Below are 21686 nucleotides of genomic sequence, written 5' to 3'. Positions count from 1 at the left end.
CTGATAACTTTAAAGCTGACTCCCCTGATCTCCATGTGATGTTAAAAGAGTGGAACCGTCTTGAGATTCAGGATGATCTTCTCTACCGGAAACGTCAGTCAGGAACAGATACCATTATGCAGTTAGCTCTCCCCGAAATTCTGAGATCAACAGTGCTGCAGAACCTGCATGATGAGATGGGTCATTTAGGGATAGAGCGCACACTTGAACTAGTCAGGTCTCGTTTCTATTGGCCCAAGATGGCCTTAACTGTTGAAAGGAAAGTGAAGGCTTGTGAGAGATGTGTACGCAGGAAAGCCCCACCTGACAAAGCAGCCCCACTTGTAAATATTAACACCACCAGACCCATGGAACTAGTCTGCATGGACTTTTTATCTGTAGAACCTGACAGTAAAAACACAAAAGACATTTTAGTGATAACTGATCATTTCACCAAATATGCTGTGGCCATCCCCACGAGAGATCAAAAGGCTAGTACCGTAGCAAAGTGCCTGTGGGAACAATTCCTAGTTCATTACGGCTTTCCCGAAAGACTCCATAGTGACCAAGGGAGAGATTTTGAGTCACACACTATTAAAGAATTGTGCTCCTTGCTAGATATAAAAAAGGTTAGAACCAGCCCGTATCACCCCAGAGGAAATCCGGTGGAGAGATACAACCGGACCCTTCTTAATATGATGGGCACATTAAAGGACAAGGAAAAAACCCACTGGCGCGACTATGTGAAGCCCCTAACACATGCTTATAATTGTACGAAAAATGATGTTACAGGCTTCTCCCCCTATGAATTAATGTTTGGTAGGCAACCTCGGCTGCCGATAGACATTGCCTTTGGTTTGCCACTCAACAACAAACAGCCCCACTCGCATTCACAGTATGTTAAACTGTTGAAAACCCATCTTGAAGAGAGCTATCAAATAGCCATTCAGAACTCTCGTAAAGTGGCAGACAAAAATAAGAAAAGGTTTGATAAAGTAATTCGAGAGTCCACATTGGATATTGGGGATAGAGTTTTAGTGCGCAATCTCCGGCTCAGAACTAAACACAAACTAGCAGACCGGTGGGAGCCAACAATATATGTTGTGACAAAGAAAATGGGAGATTTGCCTGTATATACAGTAAAACCAGAAAAAGAGAATGGGCCACTGCGAACGCTCCATAGAGACCACTTGCTCCCATGTGGTTTCCTTTCACCAACAGAGGAGCCAGAAAGCATTAGTAAGCCCCAAAGACCACGAACACGGCAAACTGTTGCCCAGGCTGAGGAAAATTACTCTGTTCAAGAGGAGGAGGAGGAGGAAGTCAGTTTTCAGCTTGAACCAGAATTGGGAGAAACTTGCTTCATCAAAATCTATGACACACAAATACCCGATCTAGACAAACCAAGAGATGAAAATCACTTACCTGAAATGCCAACTGAAACCCTTCACTCACCTGAAACCTCTTCGATCGAGAGGTCTAATAATGAGGAAGAGTCCAGTCTACCTGAAAAAGAAAATCAAACAGAATCATACTTACCGTATGTGGAACCTGAAAACGTATCTAATGAAAATGAGATTGAATCACCAGATGTAGAAAAGGGAGACGAAACAGATGAGGACTCAGTATCCTCTTCCAGTGATGAGTCTGACTCTAAGGCAACAGAAAGTCAAACAGACTTGCCGCCAGCTGTGCCCGATAATGCCCAAGCAGGTATACCAGACTCACCTGGGAGGAGCTCTGTAGGGAGTCAAAAAACAGATGGAGTAGACAGAAATCAGATTAATGATCAATCAGAGAATAGACCAATTAGCGAGATAGTGCAAAACAGTGACACAGGAAATTCTCAACCTATCAGGCGATCAGAGAGAGTTCGGCAACCGCCACGAAGGCTCGATTACCCTGAACTAGGACATCCCTTAGTCACTGTCGTAAAGTCGCTATTCCAAGGCTTACACACAGCCTTTGCGGACTCCCTGAATGCTGATTATTGGTTGCAAAGTCAAGCCTTTGAGATGACAACACCTATTGTTGAGTAGTGTCAACATGCAAAGGGACTTGCATGATATTTGAAGCGGGAGGATGTAACCCAGTAGAGAATTGGGTTCATAATGTTGTTTTATTTATTATTTTTATTATTATTTTCTGATTAGAACAGTGATTCAAAAGTTGCTTCTTTGCCGATTTTGTTTTATTTAGATACATAGGTGTCACCTGTGTTATGTCATGACATGTCACTTTTCTGCCAGAGCAAGATTTAGAGGTTGACCCAGACGAATGCAGCCTTCTGATAGAGTGAAACGAGCAGGACACGCCCCTCCTCACTGCTGCCTGCAGTGAGGATACACCCCTTCAGTTGAGAGCAGCGGAACAAAACACAGAGAGAACGTCAGAGCAGCTACCTCGGTCAGAAAACGAATTGATTAAACCGAGATAAAGTGATTGAAATTGATCAGCGCATCGAGTGTACCGTCAAAGGACACTTGTGTAAGCAGTAGAGGAGTTGGATTGACGACGGAGTGCGGAGGTTGAGTTGCTTTTCAACACTTGTCTTGGTGAGTTAGCTGTTGTATTAGCATGCCACAGCACGAGGTGCTACGTGATTTTGCGATTCTCTCATGATTTTCATTGTCAATCTGTGAGTTTGACGGCATTGTTTGCTGCTGTGGTGTTCAGATCAGAGAGGGGAACAGAGGACCTGGGTGCCAGGAGTTGTACACAACTTTTGGCGAGCGTCCTGGTGAGTTACAGTACAGCCAAAACGATGTGCTATGTGGCTACTTGCTAATGAGGGTGGCTAACGTGATGTCAGCATGTACAGTCAAAACGTGGTCTCAGTATATCCTCTCAATGTGAAGTGACACTACTGTGATGTTAATGTGAAGCAACGTTTTGTTTTGATATGATTGTGAAGAAGTTAGCTCATTATTTTCTTTGATGTTTTATTTATTCATTTTTGTACTTTTATGTTACAAGATTGTTTGTTGTGTGCAATTGAAGTGCAATTGCACAAGAATGAGAAAAACACATGATAATGTGATCTAGCAGCTATGTCCACTATTTAGAGGGACAGTTAAGTCATTTTTGTTAAAAATGGTTGAACATAATTCATGGTTCATTCATGATGGAAATTCATAGTAAATAGTAAATTCATGGTTGTGCTTAAAAAGTAGGAAATTCATGATTTAAAGGAGTACATAATTATCTTAGGATGTTAAAATCATAGTTAAAGATTTGGGTTAAAAGGGATAAAAACTGTCCATACCAGATAACTATTTCACACTTGAAGTTAAAATTAATTAATTCACTATTGTGCTACAGTAGTGTTTTGAGAATTGATAAGATTCACTGATTCATTGATTTATGGCCATAAGAGAGGAATTAGTGGATCGAGATCGTAATAGCCTTGTTTCTACACAGGCTAGGTTTTTCAGATCCCTGGAAATTGACTGGATGTGAATTGGATTCTTCCTGACGAGGAAGTGGCGAGCCAACCATTGACCCTGAAATCACCCTGACCGCCTCCTTTCCCAAGGAGTCGGACCCCGAATCACCCCAGAGGATTCGGCCTGCTTCGTTCTTACCAGTGTGGTAGGCCCGTGGAACCACATTAGATCTGTGAAACACAGTGCACTTTAAACTTTTAAACCCGACTGACTAAAAGGATACTGACTTGACTGAAAAGAACTGCACTGGAACAAGTGACCAAAGAGACACTTTCTTGTCCTAAGGGACATTGCACTATTTTATTTCATTAAGTTTTGGGCCCTAGGGTAAAGCACGGTTGTGTGCTATATATTAGGGAGCCGGCTTAGGTAGGAAGGGTTTTGTACACTTTTATTTGTTACCTACAATAATAATTGTTTATTAACCATACCCGTGGCTCCAGTCGCTTGTGTGTGTCAATTATTTCTATCAGTAATTCTATTCTTCCCAGAGTTGAACCTACAGAACTGGTCCATATATCTTAGAAGTCTATTATATAATCCTAATTTGGCTATACAGACAAAGAGACGGTTACATGAACACAAAATATCTCAAAAGAACTAATAGAATGTGTGCTTTCTCTGTCTAAAAGAGTTAGTTTGTAGAGTTAGTAGTTATGTAGACATTAGCAGTTGAATACAGCATGGTTTCAGCATCTGAAAATTTAAGCTGAGATAAATGGCTTTTTGTGAAATTCGATAGAACAGTCACTTTAACCATTTATTTTTGGCATCAGTAAGACGTCAGACATCTAAACAATAGTTTTGAACAGTAATTTCCTCCATAACAGCAGGAAACCCCCCTCTCCTTCAAACTCCTCCCTCTGTGTGTGTTCTCCTCCCTCCGTGGCTGCAGCGGGCGGGTGTGTGACAAGCGAGTTTCTGTTGTCTGTGCTGCCTGGCTGCCCCTCGTCGGGTGAGTCTGGATGGGCTCGCTCGTTTCTTGGGGTTTCGGTTGAGAGCTTTGATGAAGCTTTTGCGATTCTGGGCTTTATGCTGCGTGTTTCAAAGTGTGTTCCACACAGTCTATTTTTGGAACCCCCCACCATTGTGCGCCACCGTTGTGCTCCAGCACGAAAGCGTTTTCGCCTACAGTATGAGAATGGCTTCCTCAAGCTTTTCCCTGCAGTTTTGGCTCGGCTTTCAATAGTCTGGAGAGCACTGTCGCCACTTAGTGGGTCGGTGGAATGGGTTGTACACGTTCGGTGGCTCTCATATTTTTATAGGAGATGTAAAAGGGTTAGATCAACGTCCCACCGTCAAAAAAATTGACTCGCCATAGGCAGTCAACCGTTGGTTTCTGCTTGACGAGTTGACTCGCCAATGGCAGTGAACGTGTTAATTGTGGTCACCAAGGGACACCACACTGTATTTATTTTATAAATAATTCCACAGTATTTTTTACATAAATAATTATGAGAGGGGTGCCCTTTTTTCCCATTTGAGCACCTGCCCCCCAAAATGTGCACGCCACTGAAAATTGATGGGGAAAAAATTAACTGAGGACTACCAGCAAACCGATCTAAAGTCACAAAAAGCGATATTGTTGGCGAGCGGAGCAATAACTTCCACGCACACAATCCACTACACTATACCACACAGCACTACACGCTAAATTTCTAATAATAATAATGATAAAAAAAAAATCATAGTAATAACACATTGGCCTTAGGTTTACCTGTTGGAAGAATTTCGACTGAAACGGCAATCATCCATAATCTTCACCAAATGACGAGGGCTATGATCATCTTAAATAAACAAGGATAATAACTAGAGTGAACACACATTCTCCTCATCACTTTCCCCACTGCACAGGCACACACACACACACACACACACACACACACACACACAGACACACACCTAAACACACACACAGAGGGAGGCGGGACTACACGCACAGTCCTGCCACATGGCACACACACACACACACACACACACACACACACACACACAGAGGGAGTGGGGACTACACACACAGTCCTGCCCCATGCAGAGCTCTGGCCCGCACACACGCGGGCCAGCTGTGTTCTTGTTTTCACCTCTTTTCTAAACCTTGTTTTCACATTCAGTCGGAGTCGTAGCTTTTCCTGTTTTACAAAACTCTCTCAACTCTCTCTCCCTCTCCCCTCTCTCCCCCCCTCCCCTCCCCTCCCCGACAAAGATTCTGGCATGATGGCGGAATCGATGAAGCAAGTGAGTAAACATTTTCAAGTAGTAAACTTAGGTCTACCTCTTCACTTGCCATTGTGGGCCATGTCACTTTCAGTGGGGGTTGGGGATCTGGCAAAGCGAGACTGGTAACCGGCCATAATTCTCTGCAGGTACGTTTCTTTTAGTCCTTAGCCTTCATCAATGGTTTGTCGTAATCGGCATCTGTAGCCCAGAGGTTTGCTGTGTGTTTACAAACGTGTTGCACTTTCTGTCACCCTCTATGGGTCAGAAAAATGGCTTTAGTGCAGCTTTAAGGGGTTACACGCGTATCTTCTTTGCACGTTAACAAATGTATTTGTCGATGCTTCGGTACAGAGACCTTTCTCAAGACAGTGTAAATAAGTGCAGTGTACACATCACCCTGTATGTATATAGCCTACATTCAATTAATTACAAGGAATGTACACAGTCACTATGACAACGAGAGAGAGTTCTTGGTAACACTTTATAACGTTCAGTCGTAAGTCATTTATAAGCCTTTAGTTAATGATGAACCAATCATTTACAAAACATTAATATGCATTTGTAAATGATTAATATGTGTTATGTTAACATATCACACATAAGTCATCTATAAACTTTTAGTAAATGAAGTGTTTCTCACCTGTTATAAATTACCTATGTGTAAATCATTTTCAATTAAGGTTCCCAAACTTTTTCATCGTGGGACCCAAAAGATTCATTTTGTGTCCAAACTCAGTCCAAACTCACAAAAAACATGTGGTAATGAGTTGCCATGACAACCATTTGGCGACCCACCCCCCCACCCCCCACGGGTCCACGACCCAAATTGGGTCCCGACCCATAGTTTGGGAAACAGTGCTCTAATCTAAAGTGTAAACACATACGTTGCATACAAGGGGGTAGCTCCATCTGTGAAAATTGAAGCCAATGCAGAAGTGTTTCAAACCTGCATTTTTTGAATGGCCTGCAGGGGCGACCCTTGGTTTGTGGACTTCTGTTTTGAAGCCTAAAGTATGGCATTTTGGCCGTTGCCATCTTGGTTCTTGCACCGCTCGAGAACAGGGGTTTCACATAGAGCTGCAGCAGCACGGCCTGCTATTGGTCGGGGATCGGCAAGCTGCGTGATCAATGGACAGGCGACCTGTCAATCACACCCAAAAACATAGTCTGCAATCTGCAACTACAACATAGTCTGAAACTAGTGATTGAGACACCCACCTTTTTCCCAGGAGCCATTTTGTGTCTAAAAGGCCGGAAGTAACACAGGTGCAACCAAAACATTAACAAGGGCCCTGGCACTGGAACGCCTAAATGGATTGGAAGTTGGAAACCCTCGTTAATCTGTCTGGTATTCCGTCCCGGTCAAATATAGCTCTCAGCTTCAAGGCTACCTGTGCACTTGTTGTGGTTGGCATGTGGAGTATCTCCAGGTACCTAGAATAGTAATCTGCTATGACTAAGACATTGTCCTTCTCATGTTCACATAAATCTATGCCTATTTTCTTCCATGGCCTGTCTGGGAGGGGTGTTGACAAGAGAGGCTCTCTGCTCTGTGCTCTCCTCTGCTCACGGCAGTACATGCACTTTTCCACTTTGTGTGTGATCATCTGTGATGCTATGCCGGGACACCACACGGAAGTGTTGCCTCTGTCACGGCACTTGCTAAGCCCTTGATGGACCTCATGTATGCATTCCAGTGTCTTTAGACTGCATTCCAGTGTCTTTAGACTGCATTCCAGTGTCTTTAGACTGCATTCCAGTGTCTTTAGACTGGAAGCAGCACAAACAAGATAACGTCTCGTTTTCTCGTTAGAGACAGAGGAAGCCGCACAAGTGATACAGCTGTAGTTCCTCGATTGGCCACTTGAGGCTGTATCCAAAAGGGAGTCGTTCCCTGTTCACCCCCATGTTAAAATGACCGACTTTGTAACAGGATTAAGCATGTTTACAACCTGGTTCAAAACAAAGTTTTGCCGTTCACCTTTCTTTTCTTTTCTTTTTTTAGATTTTTTTTTTAGATTTTTTATCCCATTTTTATCCCCCATTAGTGCTAATCCAATTTATTTATCCTGGTTGCTACTCCACCCTCTGCCGATCTGGGGAGAGCCGAAACTGGCTCCATGCTTCCTCCGAGACATGGGCAGTTAGCCAGCCGCTTCTTTTCACCTGCCAGAGGAAGCTTCACCGGTAGGACATAGCACGTGGGAGGTTCATGCTATTCCAACCAGTTCCCCTCCCTCTGAACAGGCGCCCTTAACGACCAGAGGAGGAACCACATTAGCAACCATGATATTGCATGTTTTTGTGAAGGGGGTTCCTATATGAAGGAAACCCCCGGGGGGCACGGGGAGAACATGCAAACTCCGCACAGAAAGGCCCTTTAGACGACCCCACCCGGGCGGTGGGCACTCGAGGACATGTGGACGGGCACGCATTCCTTCAGCATTCACAGCGTCCCAGGTGGGAATCGAACCCAGGACCTTCGAGCTGTGAGGCGACAGCGCTTACCACTGCACCACCGTACCCCCCTAAGTTCACCTTTCATAACAACTGTACGGGAGGTGAATTTTTATATAACTCGCCCGTTAAGACGATAGAAAAGACTATGTGTTGGCTCCTGCCATGTCGCGCGAGCAGCACAAGGACCCCGAGATGCCGACAGGCCACACTAGGGGGACACACAGTCCACCAGGTGAGAAGATGTTCATTAAAGAGCTCGGACTCTGTGGATCAAATGGAGTTTGGTAACTCATTCCACCACCGAGGAACCTCAGAAGAGAAGAGTCCGGAGCGTAGACCTGAATGAGGGAGTTCAAGTAGGTCGGTGCCATTTTGCTTCCTGCTTTGTAGGCAAGCATGAAAGACTTACAGTTGAGGCGGGCAGTGACTGGGAGCCAGTGGAGGGATATGAACACCAGAGTGACATGTACTCTTCTGGGCTGGTTGAATCCCAGATGTGCCACCGCATTCTGGATCATCTGCAGAGGTTTGAGGGTACATACCAGGAGCTCTTCCAGTAACGAGTTGCAGCAGTCAAGGCGTGTTATTATTACAAGCGCCTGTACTAGGACTGGTGCTGCATGTTCAGACAGATAGGATCTGATTTCCCTATAGGCTACAGAGCAAATCATCATGACCGAGCAACAGAAGCTACATCATCAATCATGACACACAAGTTTCTGGCAGACTTTGCAGGACTGAGTTGAGTGTAATCGAGCTGGATACTGATCTGTTGTAGTACAGAAAGGCTGTCTGGAATGACAAGGAGCTCACAGTCTTTGACAGGTTTAGCTGAAGGTGGAGTTCCTTCAACCATGCCAAGATATCGGAGAGTATATCCATGCCAAGTGGGTCGCCTGGCGGGAACGATAGGAGGAGCTGGGTATCGTCATATGAATAGTATGAGAAGCCGTGTGAGCAGATGACTGCACCAAGTGAGGTGGGGTATTCTGAAAAGATAAGGCGACCAAGCACTGACCCTTGAGGTACCCCTGTGGACAAGCAGTGGAATTTACACACTTCCCCTCTCCAAGCCACTCTAAAGGATCTCTCTGAGAGGTAGGACTCAAACCAGCAGTGAGCAGATCCTGAGAAGCCAAGCTCAGCGAGTGTGGAGACGAGGATTTGGTGGTTAACCATGTCAAAGGCAGCCGATAGGTCAACATAGAAGAGAGGACTGAGTGGCAGCTCTATCTGATCTGTGTTTGAAGCCAGACCGGTTAGGATCATACACATTGTTGTCAGAAAGGAATTCAGAGATTTGATTAAAGACTGTGCTCAGGTGTCTCGGAAAGGAAGGTAAGGAGTGAAACCAACCTGTAATTTTCAACCTGAGCATTGAGTGTATACATATATATAGTGTAGGTTTCTTTAGCAGCTGGGTAACCTGGGCTGGCTTCAGAACTGTGAGGAACACACCCGTTGTGAAGTGAGGAGTTGATTATGTGTGTGACTGACTGCAGGGCTAAGTGTTAGTGAAATGGCCTGCAGGAGGTTGGAGGATATGGAGTCCAACGGACAGGTAGTGGGACGAGTGTCAAGCAGAAGTTTGGAGACTTGCTCTTGGTGAGATGGGAAAATGAGAGGAGTGAGGGAGGAGGCCCTGTTAGTTGTGAGCAGCATACTGAGTTGGTCAGGCTCAGAGAACTAATTACTGATGGTAGAGACCTCATCAGTAAAGAAGGATGCAAAGTGGTCAGCAGTGAGCACCATGAGGGTGGAGGTGGTGCGAGGGTTGAGGAGTGAGTTAAAAGCAGAACATTTCCAAGCATCAGATTTTCTCCTGATATTTTGTCCAGAATCCCATAACTATCTGTAGGTAGAGAAATATGGTAACACTGAAACTATGGTCAAAACTACATTCTCTAATTTTGTTAACCTCTTAAATAATGGTGAAGTTGAGCAATTTAGCCTCCTCAAGGACCCCTGGTGGTCCCCAAGCCCCACGACCTAGATAAACATGTGAAGAACACTTGCAAAAGTGTCTTTCCAAAAAGAACAACCAATCTTCATAATGTTCAGCAGTACAGGCACTCTGAATGCTCATGAATTGGGCACTATTAAAAAGAATAGTAATAATAATCTTCCATACAGAAGGGGACATAATCTAAGGCATTGGTTCCGAAACGTTGGTGCTCCACCAGATAATTGCTTTTTTGTTGTTTGTTTTTTTACATACACATTAACCCTGAGGAGTAGCCGGATTGGGCCGATTTTTGGAAATATCGCGATATTTGGGAAATATTACAATTTTGATCATTTATTTTCAGAGGCTGCAGCAGGCTCAGTTTTAAAGCCAGAGTGAAGTTTCTGGTATCATATGAAACTAGAAGACCTAAGAGGCAATGTACACCGCCTCCGGAACAGATGCGGTACGGCTCCGAGCAGACCCACACTCAGGTAATCTGTCAGACGTACGCGGGATCCGACAAAAATAGAACAGGTGTGTAATTTTTCCATACAGCATGTATCGCCCATCAATTAACATGGGCGAGAGTCGATCCAACAGTTTTACCGGATCCGCAACGCAGCCGTAACGCATCTAGTGTACATTGCCTATAAGGAATGGATTTGTACCAACCACATCATGCTAGTTTGTCAGGAAGGTAGCTAAATAACACTCCAAGGTTAGGCTAAATTTTGGTGAGGGAAAAAAACATTTTCACAGCCTAATGTTGGCAGGTGTGTCTGTGTGTGTGTGTGTGTGTGTGTGTGTGTGTGTGTGTGTGTGTGTGTGTGTGTGTGTGTGTGTGTGTGTGTGTGTGTGTCCGTGTGTGTGTCCGTGTGTGTGTGTGTCCGTGTGTGTGTCCGTGTGTGTGTGTGTGTCCGTTTTGAACCAGCTAATAGCATTATATTGTCATTTAGCCTTTCTTCTGCTATTGCATGGTTAAATCAACACATTTTATTTTAGGGGGGGGGGTATATGCAGAGGAAGTGGTCCCTGGGAAATTTGGTTTGGTACGTAGTGGTACTTGGACTGAAAAGTTTGGGAACCCCTGATCTAAGGGATAGATTGGTGCATGTGTGGAGGAATTATAGGCCTATAAACTGTGTGCTACTAGGCCTGCAGGTGTCACTGCAGGCTGGTTGTAAGTTTCTACTCTCCTCTGGTTAGCTCCACCCAAGGTAAATATAAATAGTGACTGGCGGTAACCAGTGTCTGGTGAGAAGGACGTTTCACTACTTGAGTGACAGTGTTTCCCCTAGGATGGAGTTGTAGCAGCGGGCGTGAAGTACACGCAGTGAGTGCGCATGCAACAATTCTTTTGCACAATTTATTTCATTTTAATAATTGATTGGATTCTATATAGCGCCTTTCTAGACACTCAAAGCGCTTCACATATCAGGGGAGGGAGGGGGATGGAACTCAACTCATCCACCCACCTGGGTGCTAGTCAATACAATTGTATTTGGCAATACAGATCTGCAGTATTCCTATAATATTCCTATAGTATTTTTTTACAGTGTAATTCAGCACCGGGGGTCATATTTCAGCAGTGAATGCATGATATAGGGGAAACACTCAGTGACCTTTCTCCTGAGCATGCAAAGTAAACGCAGACTCAGCAGCAGTCAACTGAGTATTTCAAGAAATTCCACAGCACATACCAACAGCACACGGGAAGGGCGTCACTCTCAAACTCGTAAACAACCATTCAGCAATGTTTGCTACAAATGCAGAGGATGTGCACAATGCATCATGATACAATGTGAATACTTCTATGATCCTCATACTAGGCAGAATACTTCCAATGAATGAAATAATAACATGCTTTACTTCTCATGTCATCTATATATTATTATGATAAAGTGTCCTTGTGGTTTGGCATACATTTTGAAAACCTCTCATCCTCTTAAAATTGAATCAGCAAACATAAGATCATCAGTTTATTTCAATGATTGTAAACATGGCATCTCAGATTCTGTGGGATTCTGTGGTATAGAAAAGGTGGAAGCACCAGATAGTCAGATTTGGCGATGTTGAAAAGATCTTAAATCACAGAGAAGTATATTGGACAGATATTATGAAACTTATGATCGAACGGACTGAATGATGAGACACCATGGCATGTGATGCTGTAACAAGCAAGCTTGGAGTCTCTTTCTCTATGTTGCTAGATTACACCCCTGTAGCCTAATGACTGATAAAAGTCAAGTATGAACAATGTCCCAATACAATGGTATGTAATCCCTGTATGCAGAAATTGCAGACTGTGTAATAGTTCTGTATAATATGCAGTTATTGGGATAATTTGTTGCACCTTTGACTACTGGATTCAAGATATTTCACTGATTGACCCTTAAAACATATTAAGCAGAGTGGACTGCTCACGCTCGTTTAAAAAAGAGGGAGAGATGAACTCATGTAAAAGATCAACAATCAAGCATCACAGCTAAGCACTGACAGTTCAAAGAAAATATCTATATACTTCCAGCCTCCACACCCTTCTTAGCTAGAGGCAAAGCACCTGGCCTCAGCACACCATAGAGTGTAGAGCTGGAAAAACAAGAACGACTAAGTGGAAAAAAAGACAGAACCAAGAACAGGCCTGACGGTGGGCCATTATGGACCGTTTCTACAGAGTATATAGTGTAAAGGCAGAGGCAACCATCTAATTTGTGTCACCAACACCACCTGTAAACACAAACAGCTATTTTATATCGGACTAAGAAGCTTCTTTTGGAATTTTACGCAATGTTCGATCTCTTACTAAAACTGGACATGGACAGATATCAGATTTGACTTTGGATTTGATCCTCAAATCTTTCTACAATTGGATTAAAACAAAAAAGTAAGTCATACACTTTTATTCAAATTTGCAGTCATATGTTGTAAATCTGATGTACTTAACTCTTACTAAATTGGACAAAGGTCATGTCAAGTTTGCTTATTTATATAGCCCTTACATTCACCACAAGCATGTCTCAGAGGACTTGACAGAGTCTAGTTTCTGTCTACTCTACAGTCTAACCTCGCTCCACAGCGGGAAACTGCGGCTGTAGTACGGTGGTGTGGTGTCTCACTACACCCCCCCCCCCCCCCCCTTCTGTGTGTGTGCAAGTGAACCAGGGAAAGACGTTTTTAAAAGCCTGCAGGCTATTTTGTGGCTTTAGTTTAGTTTCTCTCTTGTGTTTCTGTTGGCACTTGAGATAGCTGGGCAAGGTGGAGGGACCTATACTCTGTGTGAATCCAGCCTTAGACCTATAATGCACACAAGGGGAAAAACTCCAGAGGAAAAACTTTAGTAGAAAAAGTTGGATTCAAAGTTAGTTAGGTTAAAAGTTAACATTAGTAGGAAGAAACCTTGGCCAGGCTGAAGCAAATAGGGATCCACCCCCAGGACGGCTTAGCATAAAATAGTGCCGGGCAAAACATTGACAGAGTCATGGACAACAACAATGACAGGAGAAAACAGACAGACACAAAAAGAACAGCAAGGCAGCGAGGTCAGCGCTAAACATTCAGAGAGAGTCTCCTTTTAGTTTTGCTAATTTGACTAATTTAATTTGCTAAAATCAGACTGTGGAATCAGACAGAATACCCCCCCTCTTTTTTTATTTGCTGAAATGTTGTAGGGCTGCAGGAAAAGAACCAGAAAAGAAAATCAGATTTTTCTCATCTTCTCCTAGATCTGGATCTGGATCTGGAGGGAATTTGATTCTGTCTCTTCTCCCATTTTTGATAGCCATGAGAGAATCACACCTGTGCAGGCAAAAGTCAAAGTCAAAGTAAAAAAAGAAGTTCCAGTATAAATGCAGCCTAAAGACTGACTTGACACAAGGTAAGCAGCACTTTTATTCCCATGCTCTTTGTACTGCTATCATCACAGAGGAAGTTCAATAGAACATTTCACTAATACTTTCATAGGAGGACAAGTGTGCAAGTTCAAGAAACAATACATGATCATTGATCTCTTTATGGCCGGGCTACTCAAACGTTTATTTTTATTTTATTATGCATGTCCACTTTGTGAACTTTATACAACTTCAAAGGTCCAGAAGCATGCCAGTAAAAATGCACCAACATAAATCAATGTACAAGTTCAAAGGTGCGGAACCATGCCACTAAAACGCACCAACATAAATCAATATCCATAACCAATGTAACTTTAAGTACATACGTACATTCAATACTACTACAGTAAAGTGGCTTGAGTAAGTGTAGAAATGTTTGCCTATAACTAATATAGCCTTGCAGCTTTGGCGCTGACCCAAATTCACGGGTCAAACTGCTGCTTTTTAAGATTCAAGATTTTTATTGTCTCTCCGGTTGAACAAGTTCACTTGGGTCAAATGATTTTGGTGGGAGGCTCCATTACAGTCAGACACAGTAAAAGGTATATAGGCCACATAATGTAGGATATAAGACAGTGTAAAAAGCAATACATCTAGAAATCTCAAAGCAGCGTATAAAAACAAAAGATTAATGTAAATGGAAGGTGCAATTGAAATCAGGATAAAGGTAGGTAGCAGCAATGTGCAAATAGCAGTGCAGTTTATACAGCTGAGTCACAATATTACACTCAATTAAAATAGTGCACTCTGAACTTTTGTGCTGACGCTCACTCACGTCACATTCAGTTATGACACGGTGTCAGGGTAATAATAACAGGGAGAAAAAAGAACGGAGAGGGGAGGGTAATGTTCGTGTGTGTGTGTGTGTGTGTGTGTGTGTGTGTGTGTGTGTGTGTGTGTGTGTGTGTGTGTGTGTGTGTGTGTGCTATTTATTGAGGAGTCTTATGGCCTGAGGGAAAAGGCTGTCCCAGTCTGCTGATGTGTGTGTTGGGGTCCTGTATCTCTTCCCTGGGGGGAGCAGAGAGAACAGTGTGTTGTGCAGGTGGGTTGAGTCTGCTGGTGTGTGTGTTGGGGTCCTGTATCTCTTCCCTGGGGGGAGCAGAGAGAACAGTGTGTTGTGCAGGTGGGTTGAGTCTGCTGGTGTGTGTGTGTTGGGGGTCCTGTATCTCTTCCCTGAGGGGAGCAGAGAGAACAGTGTGTTGTGCAGGTGGGTTGAGTCTGCTGGTGTGTGTGTTGGGGTCCCGTATCTCTTCCCTGAGGGGAGCAGAGAGAACAGTGTGTTGTGCAGGTGGGTTGAGTCTGCTGGTGTGTGTGTTGGGGTCCTGTATCTCTTCCCTGGGGGGAGCAGAGAGAACAGTGTGTTGTGCAGGTGGGTTGAGTCTGCTGGTGTGTGTGTGTTGGGGGTCCTGTATCTCTTCTCTGAGGGGAGCAGGGAGAACAGTGTGTTGTGCAGGTGGGTTGAGTCTGCTGGTGTGTGTGTGTTGGGGTCCTGTATCTCTTCCCTGAGGGGAGCAGAGAGAACAGTGTGTTGTGCAGGTGGGTTGAGTCTGCTGGTGTGTGTGTTGGGGTCCTGTATCTCTTCCCTGGGGGGAGCAGAGAGAACAGTGTGTTGTGCAGGTGGGTTGAGTCTGCTGGTGTGTGTGTGTTGGGGGTCCTGTATCTCTTCCCTGAGGGGAGCAGAGAGAACAGTGTGTTGTGCGGGTGGGTTGAGTCTGCTGGTGTGTGTGTGTTGGGGGTCCTGTATCTCTTCTCTGAGGGGAGCAGGGAGAACAGTGTGTTGTGCGGGTGGGTTGAGTCTGCTGGTGTGTGTGTGTTGGGGGTCGGAGGAATACGGTAGTTGTACGGTTGGGAGGAAATAGTGCCGAATGAGAGGGCTGTTTGACGGTAAAGTAAAGCGCTGAAAATTGTCAAAATAGAGCGTACATGTACACTGATATTGATTTGTTTAGGTGGGCGTTGTTGTAGGTGGCTAAATTATGTTTTAGTTCTTGGCCCCCTGTACTAGAGAGACAGAGCTGTGGAGGCTGTTGCTTCAGAGTGCTGGGTCTCGATAGGCGGTGCGCTCAGCGTCCAGAACACTGTACCTATTTCAGTTAGGGTATGCACCTACTGATAGGACCCCACTTCAAACAAACCGAACTATCCCTTTAATGAAAAATCAAACATATTCTACTGATTTTTCCCTCCCTATCATTGGTGGGTATCTGTTGCTTCAACAATCTCAAAGTGTTCTGATAGGTTGATGACTAGAGCAGGGCTAATCTGCTGTGTAAGTGTAAAGTTTTTAATTCGTTTTTTCGGGCCTAGATTATGGAGAAGCGTGCATCTGTCTTCATTGATTTTTATGCCTCTTGATGTGTTGTCATTTTCCCCCCGTGGTATCGAAAACGAGTATCAATATTTTCCTGGGTATCGGTATTGAAGTTCTAGTATCGTGACAACAACGCTAGCTCAAAGTTCAAATTATGTCAACTTTGACCTAGTTACCACTGACCTTTCATGAGTGCAACCAATAAGATACCAGCTGTAGAAGTAGGCAGAGATGACACCTTCAAGCTGTCGTGTTATTGTGCCGGTGAAGAGGGAGGAGAAGCTGATCTCTGTTTCAGAGTGCCCTGAACTCTACCATGATCTCAGGAGGAAAGGTAATGCCTGGTGAAATGTCAGCAGTCAGATGGGGCTTTCGGGGCATATAGTTTAGGTTACATACTTGCTAAAGTTAGCTCTGCGTACTGTAACTTTAGCTGTTTAAAATGACGTTGCCTGCGCTGCCAAAACGACGTTGCATATGCTGCTCTTTGCCTCTGCACCGGCAGTTCCTGCAGAACTCCTTCCTTTTAACACGTTCATTGCCAACGACGTGTAAACACGTTTTCAGAATCCAGCTGTTGACTGCCAGCGACGTGTTAACACGTCGTTGGCATCGATTTTTTTTTTTTGACGGTGGGTTGTGCATCTAACCCTTTTACATCTCTTATATAATTATTGGAGCCACCGAACGTTTACAACCCATTCCACCGACCCACTAAGTGGCAACAGTGCTCTCCTGACTAGAGGAAGGCAAGCATTTTTTTAACTTGTCACGCCATTCTCACCCCAGCCATTCTCATGAAAATGGATGGGGGAAAACGCTTTCGTTTTCGCGCTGATTGCTGGCGATGCGGGATTGCAAATTTACATAATAGATTACAGGTGGAACACACTTTGAAACACGCAGCAAATATGACCAGAATCGCAAAAGCTTCTCTCAACCAAAACTCCAAGAAGCGAGCGAGTCCATCCCGACTTCCTCAAACAGCGGCCGTGCAGACAGGCACAGGACAGCAGCAAAGCAGTCAGACTGGTGACAAGCTTGTGACGGCCGCTGCAGCCAAGAAGAACGCCCACGGAGGGAGGAGTTGAAGCAACTCTCCCTCTCGCTCTCTCCCTCTCTCTCTCTCTCTCTCTCGCTCTCTCTCTCTCCCTCCCTCCCTCTCTCTCTCTCTCTCTCTCTCTCCCTCTCCCCCTCTCACTAGGATTAAACCTAGTGCGTCTCCCTCCCGAGAGGGAGGGAGAGAGAGAGAGAGGGAGGGAGAGCGAGAGGGAGGGAGAGAGAGAGAGAGAGAGAGAGAGAGGGAGGGAGAGCGAGAGGGAGGGAGAGAGAGAGAGAGAGAGAGAGCGAGAGGGGGAGGGAGAGAGAGAGAGAGAGCCAAAAATGAATGGTTAAAGTGACTGTTCTATCGAATTTCACAAAAAGCCGTTTATCTCTGAATATTTTTTCTGACGCTAAAACCATGCTGTATTCAACTGCTAATGCTTACATAACTACTAACTCTACAAACTAACTCTTTTAGACAGAGAAAGCACACATTCTATTAGTTATTTTGAGATATTGTGTGTTCACAAAATCTTAGCAGAAAAGAATCCTCGGGTCTTGAAAGATGAGCCAGAATCCTCAAAAAACCCCTCTGGCAGAAGCTAACTACAGTAAAAAAAAACGTCTGGCAGTGAATGTGTTAAAGGTCCCATTCCGTGCAAAAGCTGTTTTTACTTGTAAATGCATATATACTGCTGTCAGCCCTCCCTGTAATGAGAGGTCACAAGCTCAGAACTGCCACAGTTGGATTTGTCCCTATCCAGCTTCCCCCTGCAGTCTCCTTCAAGCCACGCCCCTTACACTCTGTTCCCCCAGACGGGTTAATGTTACGTCACGCGGGTCCTTAAGCATACTGCGCGCGGTCTCTCTCACACAAGCTACCTGCACCATTTTGTCTATAGCCACAAAATTAACACTTCTAGCTGGAGCGACGCCAACTGTACGTGATCCAGCAACTGCGGAGGTGCATTCGGTAAGTCTAGGCATTTTGAGATGTCCTCTTTAGCGTAGCAACCGTTAAGTTAGCGATAGCTCGTTGCTATCGTTAGTTGTGGACACAACCTAGCGTGCTGGTCCACGGACGCTAATCTGATTGGCCGCTGGGAGCCTGGGGCGGGCTCTCCCTCAGCGGCCAATGGGAACTGTTAGTTCTGAATATATTATAGAAACAGACCATTCTTGGGAAGCGACGAGATGAGGAAGTGAGAACTCCGTCAGAACGAACGGGGTTGCTATATTTTCGACAAATTAATCAAGAATCATGTTTTATGGACCAGAGACACACGTTTTTAAGAGGTTACACTACAGCTGCACAAATTGGGACCTTTAACAATGTTCATGATGGAAAATCAGATTCACATCGATATGTGGACGCAAACATGGTGAGCACATGAATGGCCGCCTTCTGAAGGCGGGGAACATTTGCTGCAGTCGCTGTGAAAAATATGGTGGAAATGAAGCAGAGCGATAATGTGTTGTTTATTGCCAGGCAACCAAAGTAGCGCCGAGTTGTTCTCTTGAGCAGTTACACACGACGCACGGATTTTATCCGCTTGAGTTGAATTATTTTCAAGTCTTTTCGCGAGCAACCACTCCGGAAAAATCTGTGATCCACTGCACAGCCAGGGGTGTGCACGGAATTTGCGCCCTTCCATAGGAAAATAGTGGCATTTTGATCCAACGGGCACGTGGCACATCAGGGTCTGACATAACCAATGGCCCGTAAAACTTCATGCAAGGCAAGTTCATTCAAGAACACTCTCGTCATAGATTTAACCATTTCTTGCATAAATGGAAATACAGTTATGTTTGGCGTTGAAGGCTCCGCTCTTTACAGAAAACGCTCCTCCCTGAACCGGCCCAGCAGCATGCTACACCGAGCAGGGAGGGCCGCAAAAATCCCCCCCATGGAGATACAAGATTCCAGATACATTTAAAGACATAGTGAGTAGAGCCTAAGCAAGACATGGAAAACATGTTCACTTTTTGAGCCATGCAGACTCTAGCGCAGGGGGGTCAAACTCATTTTAGTCCACGGGCCACATGCGACCCAATTTGGTGTCAAGTGGGCCAGACAATGAAAATCAATAATCAATAACTTATAAATGACAAAACCTCAAAATGTTCCCGTTTATCTTAGTGAAAAGAATTAGTAAAGAATTACAGGTACAACCCTACAACACGTAGGCTACTGTAGGGTTATCTCAGATACCATCAAGCACATTATCGACTGTCTGTACTGTGCATTACAATCAGGGGTGTAGTGGAGGGTCAACGCAAGTAAACAATTGACCCACCCCTTTGAAATGAGACAGATAGTTTACTCACCTATTCAGACCAACTGTATCAATCAATGAGGGTAAATCAATGGGTAAACTACTCACCTTGGATAGTTTACCCACCTGTGCAATTCTCTATAGTCAAGCAAAGGTCATGAAAATAGCTGACCATTTAGTGATTAATACAGATAACATGAATAGGCTACTTCATATTTAACTTGCTCCTGAAACCTGCTACCTCTTAGCCTTCACAAGTGCATCACATTGGATTGAAGGACTTCTCAGTGCAATTTTCACACTTTGCAAAGTCATCCTTTGGGCCGCATTGGACCCTTTGGGGGGCCGGATCTGGCCCCCGGGCCTCATGTTTGACACCCCTGCTCTAGCGCTAGAATACATGATTAGCCTTTGAGCCTTCTTCTTCTTTCGTGTAACGTCAGAGGTCCAACTCGGTGTCGTGTAGCCATGCCCGCATCTCTGGTCCTAGGTCGAAGAGGCTGGCTTCCGAGGGTGGTCTATATAAGGGGCAGGTGGTGATTATATGGTCGGCGGTTCTGCTCAGGGTCACCGTACTGGCATGCCGCACTGTCCGCCAAGCCCCACGTCTTCATTGATGTTTTAAAGCGACCGACCCCAGTTCGTAGACGGTTCAGTGTGGTCCATTGCCGGCGTGGTAGGTCGTCTCCTCCAATGCTCCTTTGAGCCAAGCAGACTGAGCTAGAAAGGTGGAGGCTGGGGTGGTGGTGGAGGCAAAGCATTGCCAGCAGCAGCAGCAGTGTGAGGCACCATGGGTGGAGCAGATCGAGTGAGAGAGGAGGCCGCATTTAAATGGACCGCCTTATTGTGAGAATGGCTGTGATTGGTGAATGAATGATCTGATCAGCGGCTGACAGCTGAATACAGCTGGGGCATAGCGCATGACTTCTGTGTCTCGAATGAGCTAACGCGAAGCTTCATTTGATTAGCCAGTCGGTACAGGCACTTTCATTTCAAAAACGACTAGGCAGACCGATTGGGCAAAACAGCCAGCCACCATTCCCACCACATCAAATGGCATCCAAACAGGAAGGAAAGCCCACCTTCTGCTTTATTCGATTGACTGCCTGCAACTGGCACTGACGAGCTGAAGATAAGATTGAAGATATGCGACGTGCAAAAATGCCACAACTGCAACTGTGGATCTGTTGTAACATTCAACGTACCAGTGTGTGTGTCTTGCTGCACCACTGCTCTCCTCCTCAGCCAAACCCAAAACGAGCATGCCAGAGAATAACTGCCACAAGGATGAACACAAAGACCAGGAGACAGGAAACATCAAAGAGGGCCCAGGGAAGGTTAGTGGGCCATAATGGTTTCTGTCTGAATTCATAGAGAGCAGAATTATGAACCTTTCTTTAGCTCTCAGTTATAACCAGGCAAGCTGCCAAATAACTGTCTTGTACTGATGGCCAGTGGCCAATGAGCAACTCCACTGGAGCGGCTGGGTATTCATTTCCTTGCTCGGGGGCAATTTCTCACTCACTTCCCTCACCCCAGATTTGAACCAGCAACTTTCCTGTCACAATTAAGCCATGGTTCTCAGAAATACTCTGGAAGCGCTGGCATTCTCAAATAGATTTTTCGTTTAAATCCCGGTTGGGACATGATGTCTTGCTCAATGCTCAGGGACACTAAAGCAGGGGGAATGATTGCCGAAACCCACTCACTATGTCACCTTGTTGGCCTATTTTCTTCTTCTACTTCTACTTCTACTTCTACTACTAATACTACTATATATATATATATATATATATATGTATATACACACACACACACACACACACACACATACACATACACATACATACATAATACTGTATATTCATTTTGGAAAAAGAAAATAATTTAATGAAGTTCATCATTCAGTATCTCTGGAAGTATTCATACTGGAAGTATGTTTTGTCAAAAAAGGACTGAAATGACTATAATCTGGGTAAATGTACTATCCATCATTTGATAAGTGATGACCATCTTGTTTGGGAATTCAACTCTTAATATCTTTCAGCAGCAACGCATCACAGTCTGCCTAGTGAGCGCCGCCTTCTTCGGTGCCTTTGGGTCGTCCTTTCTCTTTGG

This window comes from Poromitra crassiceps, assembly GCF_964638095.1.
Source record: "Poromitra crassiceps genome assembly, chromosome: 12".
In the NCBI taxonomy this organism is placed as follows: Eukaryota; Metazoa; Chordata; class Actinopteri; order Beryciformes; family Melamphaidae; genus Poromitra; species Poromitra crassiceps.
The sequence above is the reverse complement of the archived record's forward strand: the minus strand, read 5'-3'. Positions refer to the sequence as shown.